At 38.2% G+C, this 6,000-nt stretch overlaps 1 protein-coding gene across 3 annotated transcripts in view; it reads left to right on the top strand.

Annotated features, from left to right (window-relative positions):
- Positions 1 to 3,994: 3,994 nt before the first annotated feature.
- TANK (TRAF family member associated NFKB activator) overlaps positions 3,995 to 6,000 on the top strand; it is a 94,122-nt gene continuing 92,116 nt past the window's right edge. For 2 of the 3 annotated variants that reach the window (XM_072811354.1, XM_072811350.1), the window contains exon 1: positions 3,995 to 4,153. The gene's annotated coding sequence lies outside the window, so the exon portion shown is untranslated. Of the gene's footprint in view, positions 4,258 to 6,000 lie in introns of all 3 variants that reach the window. The other variant, XM_072811351.1, reaches the window with a different exon arrangement.

The following is a 6,000-nucleotide window of genomic DNA, read 5'->3' as shown; positions in this document are numbered from 1 at the left end:
ACAAAGGATGGTGGTAGGAATGGCATTAGTAATTAGACAACTTTATAATTACTGTTAAGGTTCATGTTGGAAGCACCTGGGTGGCTCAGTGGTTGAGCATCTGCCTTTGGCTCAGGTCATGATCTCAAGGGTCCCAGGATTGAGTCCTACATCAGATTCACGGGGAGCCTGCTTCTCCCTCTCTGTGTGTCTTTCATGAATAAATAAATAAAATATTTTTTTTAAATCTCTGTGTCTTTAAAAAAATATTTTATTTTTATTTATTCATGAGAGACACAGAGAGAGAGAGAGAGAGGCAGAGACATAGGCAGGGGGAGAAGCAGGCTCCATACAGGGAGCCCGATGTGGGACTCGATCCTGGGACTCCAGGATCATACCCTGGGCTGAAGGTGGCACTAAACCGGTGAGCCACCCAGGAGCCCCTAAAAATAAAATCTTTTTTTTTTTAAGATTTTATTTATTTCTTCATGAGAGACACACACAGAGACAGAGAGAGGCAGAGACACAGGCAGAGGGAGAAGCAGGCTCCACGCAGGGAGCCAGATGTGGGACTCAATCCCAGGACCCCAGGATCACGCCCTAAGCTGAAGGCAGACGCTCAACCACTGAGCCACCCAGGTGCCCCAATAAAATATTTTTTTTAAAAAGTTCACATTGGCTTTGGCCTATAATTTGAGTTTGTCAAGTTTGGATTTTTGGATTTTAGTTCTATCAAATTTTTTTATCATACATCACTAAGTATCCTCTTTTGTTTTGATAATCAAAAATGTGTAGCCATCATAAGATGAAGAAGACAGAGTACTAGGAAACCATGGCCCTACTTTTATTCCTATTCTCAAAAATAACAGGTCTGAGGTACTTCTTAACCGCTCAGTCTATCTGTGTTCCTCACACATTTATTTTTTAAGGAAAAATACCAAGAACATTAAAACAGTGTCTATCATCAAGACTATAAATAATCCTCTACAATGTTAAAAAGCAAATTAAGATTTTTTTTTGAGAAATTTTACTTATAAAGCTTTGGAAACAAGCAAAAAGTCACAAGTTTAGCCCCAAAGAAATCAAAATGGAAAGGCATAAAATACATTTTTAACACTTGGTCCTTTTGCTTGTTTAGTCCCTGGATATTTAAAGCAACTCTCTTCATGAGTTGCTCAAGCTCTGGGGACTGCCTCTCGGTCCACATAGGACCTTGCATCTCTGCTCTTGCCCTTGGCAGTGGGCACAGGAAAATATCGTTTGCCTATCTGTTCCTTCCTGAAGATCATGAACCCCTCATGGGCAAGAAAAAGCCTTTTAATAATCCCTCGACCAAACACAGAAACACTAACACGTAGTAAATAATAGATGTTTATCGAATAAATAATTGAGCAAGCCTGCTACACATTCCTACTAAGACCAGTCATTAGCTTAGGTTACAGCTTAATATAAGAACTGTAAAGAGTAAGGCTACATCCCCTTCCCCATCTCTTCCTACTTCGACCACATCTCCTTTCCCCATTCATTATGGCTAGAAATTCCATTAAATGGGACACCTTTAACTAACTCTACAACTCTCCAAGATATAAAATGCAAATATCCCCACCAGAGAAGCAGTACTTTGACATAAATTTATATTAAGTTGCAAATTAGTGATACAAACTACTCCCTCCAGTGCAGTTTATAGAGATTGGAGTGTTAGCAGAAAAAGAGTATCTATTATCCCTGCAGGTTCCAGCCCTGCTTTGGCCCTGCGTCAATAAAATCCTAGAGCATCAGTCCGCCAGCCAGTAGAGGCCAGAAAATTCTGCTGCTTCCACAAATACCATGCCTGGAACAAGGATCTACCCTGAAGTTTCCCATGTGATCATCTGAACCAAGTTCCTCAAGAGGACACCTATCACATGCAGCCCAGCTGCTGAACTAGCTTCTAGGCCAGAGTTGCAGGTGCCTGAGTCCCCTCATGGAGCAGAGAACCTATCCCTGAATCCCAGTCAGCACTGAAGAGCCCTGGCCTTCTTGCCTTCCACTTTCCCCAGGGAAGATGCTGCTTTCCCAGAATTCTTAGCTAACCTTTCACCCAAATCTGCCCCAAGATGGTGATATCTCTGTTATTTGATTAAAAACTCCTTGGCCATTCACCTCTGCCTAAATGAGAACCTGACTTTGGCCTCTCATTCTCTAATAAGGGCTTGGAGCACTTTCCCATCTCCTCCTACCTTGGTCATTGTACTCTAACCTTTGCCATCCTGGCTTGGTGCCAGCATGCTCCTTCCTCCCCCAAAGTAAGCTGTCTGCCTGGTCACATGGTTTATGACTCTGGGAGGAGAAAAGGAGGGGGAGGGAATAGGAAAAGAAACTGCTAGAGAATACAAAGATAAAAACTTCCATCTGTCTCACATGTTTTGCCTAGAGCCAGAACTGCTTGGTGGCACAGGTTTTAAATTCCATGCACTCGGGCAGAATTTCCTTAAAAAGGATCTCTAACTACAGCTTCTCTGTCTTGCCTTAAGACCCTCTCATGAACAGCGCCCCACCAGCTTGAGACCAAATTACCCAGGACTAGCCAGTTTTGCTGTAGCTTGGGCATCAGCCAAACTCACATGCCAAAGCAAATAGAAGAGGGAAAGGAGAGACCAAAGGGGCATTTCCCAGTGAAGACATCAGCACTGCTTTAAAAAAAAAAAAAAAAAAAAAAAAAAAAAAAAAAAAAGGCTGTGTTTTTAAAATTCTGCTCATGCAAAAAGAAAAAAAAAAGATAAATTCTTTGAGAAGAAAATTGTCCTTCCACTTTTTTGTCTTATTTTGCTATATTTACAGTATGAGATAGGTTTTATTTTTCCATTGCATACAAGCAGTAAGATAGTTGTGAAACACAAGGTGCCGAAAGAACTTCATACTTCATTATATGTTAGATAAGTAGATGGAATGCTTTTCATTACAAGCTTATTATGCCTTGAAAGTATTTCCTTTTCATAGAATAATTTCATCGTGAGCAGAAATAGCTCAGGTTTACTTAACATCTACTTTAAGGAGGGCAGTGGGTTAAAGTAGAAAACAGACTGAGAGTTAGAAGTTGTAAATTCTAGTCCCTCTAACAGTGGAACTATGAGTAAAGTCCCAAACTCCTCATTTGCAAAATGCAGGAATTGAACAGAGACTCTCTGTCTTTTGTCGTTGTTGTTACAGTCATTTTCCTGTTCGGTAACCTGGTATGCCAAGAGTTTAATACAGTAAAAAGAAATGCACTTGGATTCAAAAGACTCAGCTGCCTCTTTCTTTATGACTTTGAGCATTTCCCCTCTTCTGTTTCCTCATCTGTAATAAAAAGGAAACAGAACATATGGTGTCTCAGGACATTTCCAGCTCTAAAATTCTATAACAAAGAAAGATGTCTGTGGTGCATATGCTGCCTTCCATTTGTATATAAAACTTGATGTTTTGCTCCAAGTAACCTGGGAAGAATAGATGCATTGGTGAAGCATTTCATGGAACATATATGCACTGCTTCGTGTGAACAGGACACCTTAGATCCCAAGGAGAAAGCTTTTCTTAAGAGACTTTTTCCCTTCATCTTTCTTCTCAGTCTCTGAGACGATGCTCTAGAATCCACCACAAACTTCGTTATTATTAGGCATCATCTTCGTGATCTCTGTACGACTGGAAGCAAAGGCAACCACACTGAAATCTAGCCTTTGCCTGCTGTTTATAAATATACTGCTGACGTTAAGAAAAAAAAAAAGTACCTTCTTCAAAGCTATTAAAAAAGCCATTTATCAAACAGACTTTAACATTTTCTTATAGGAAAATGTGGTTAATCCAAAAATATTTTTGGTGTTTATAATTTTTGGACTTTTGTTAAAATACTTAACTCTTTAAGCTTTGATTCTAAAGGAAGTCAGAGCTATAGTCACGGGTGGTTTACAGAACATTTTCTGGTAGTCTTTACTTCATTTCAATATCTCGCCATGATTGGCTGTTGAGAGCTACAAATAAGGAAGTCTTCAATTTAGGGGATTTCTCAGTGGAAGTTCCCAGTTCAACACAAGGGAGACCTCAGGACAGCTTGAGCAGTGTGGCTAGAGCCTGCAGATTAAGCTTCAAGGCTCTGTAACGGACTATTATCTTTGAAGAGCACTAGTCTGTGAAGAAAGACCTAGAACCTGGAGAAGAGGTAACCAAAATTTTAGTTGTTCCTACCAATTCTCAACCTAGCATGTTGGCCTGGATGTCTTAGACTGAAGTGTTGAAAATTTGTTCTACTCTTGCTTCTGCAAAGTGAGTAATTTATGACATGATTCAATAATATCTTTATATTTATTGTTATAATTGGAAATTTTGGCCTTTAAAAGATGGAGTCCCTAACCAAGGCTAAAGAATATTTTTAAATACTGTGATCTCTTTATATTCTTCTCAACTTTTAAGGTCAAATTTGTGTCTCTACTTGAAATGATTTCTTTAAGATTGTATCTGGAATATATAAGCCTTCTCCAATGAGCGTTTTTTATAACATAATGGTATATAGCTTACTAGATTGAAAAGTAAACTAATACTTTATATAATTGTACTTTGGGGGGGGTTACATTTTTAAAGATCAGTTCTGGCCTGATCCAGTGTGTAATTCAAAAATTCAAAAATTAATTCAAAGTATTTTTTCAACTCCTAAGAAACACACATTTATGAATATTTGTTTACAGTGGAATATTAACCTTATAGACAGCTTTGCATTTCCAATCCTAGAATGTTTAAACTTTCACCATTGTAGTAATCCAGCCTTATTAGAACCAATTGGCCTTTATTTTCACAATCGAAAGCGAATATTAAAGATTATGTAGTATTTTCTTAAGAATAATCCTAAGAAAAGTTGATAGTTTGAAAAGATTAAACATCAAAAATCATTATCAACATCAATAGCTGTCATTTATTGAATATCTGCTGGAGAAAAACCAATCACAGGATCTTCCAGCTAGTAAGTGGCAGAGCCAGGGCTCAAACCTGAATTTATAGTGCTTCTTTTTTTTATGACTCTCTGTTACCAGCTCTGACCTCTTACAATTTAAATCATATTTTGAGATGTCTTTTCCAAAGTGCAAGATGATGGGGGGAAAAGGCAATGACTTGGCCAAGGTCACAGAGCAGCCGAGTCATTCATAGGAGCTTAGAAGCCATTCCTAGATCTCTTGCTCACTCCCCCACCCTTCTCCTGACTCCTTCCATGATGCCCAGGTGCACACATTAGTCTAGTTCCATGCAGCAGGGGACATGGGGCTGTATGCTAGGTCCAATCTGACAGGTTCCTGCAAGCAGTTAGTTAGGGCCCCAAAGCAACATCCAGTTAATTTCTCTTAAACACTTGTGACAATGAAGGAGATAGCCAACTGAAAAATTTTAAATCAATGTGTTAAATTCTGCCAAAAAAGTTCTAGTTGGGATTTCATGGAACTTATGTACTAATTAGAGGAAAATGATCATCCTTTCAGTAGAGAACCTTCCTGTCTGCACATATTTTTATTCTCTCCATGTATTAAGGCCTTGGGAAACACCTAGGTTCTTTATTTATTATAAAATATATTCTCATATATTTTATCTTCTTTGTGTATAGGGTTAGGGATGTTATTTGAATACTTTTTCCACTGTATTTTCTAACTCATTACTGCTAGCATTTAGAAAAGTTCTTGATTTCATATTTTTATCTTGTATGCAGCTATTGTATTGATCCTCTGCTTGGTCTAAATCATTTTGGGTAATTCACATGTGATGCCTAGATAAGAAAAATATGATTTTTTCACCTTTCTTTTCTTCTCATCAAAACTTCTAGAACAGTGTTTAATAACAGAGGAGATAGCAGCTAACCTTGTCTTGTTCTGATCTCAGTGGGAATTTCCCTAGCGGTTAACATTAAGAATGATGATAGCTGTTGGTTTGAGATAAATATATTTATCATAAAAACCATATAACTACCAAATCTACTTCTCACTCTATTTTACTAAAGGTGTATCACGACTTCATGTTAACCTATAT

Source organism: Canis lupus, chromosome 34 (genome assembly GCF_048164855.1).
Source record: "Canis lupus baileyi chromosome 34, mCanLup2.hap1, whole genome shotgun sequence".
NCBI classification, from domain to species: domain Eukaryota; kingdom Metazoa; phylum Chordata; class Mammalia; order Carnivora; family Canidae; genus Canis; species Canis lupus.
The sequence above is the reverse complement of the archived record's forward strand: the minus strand, read 5'-3'. Positions and strand labels throughout refer to the sequence as shown.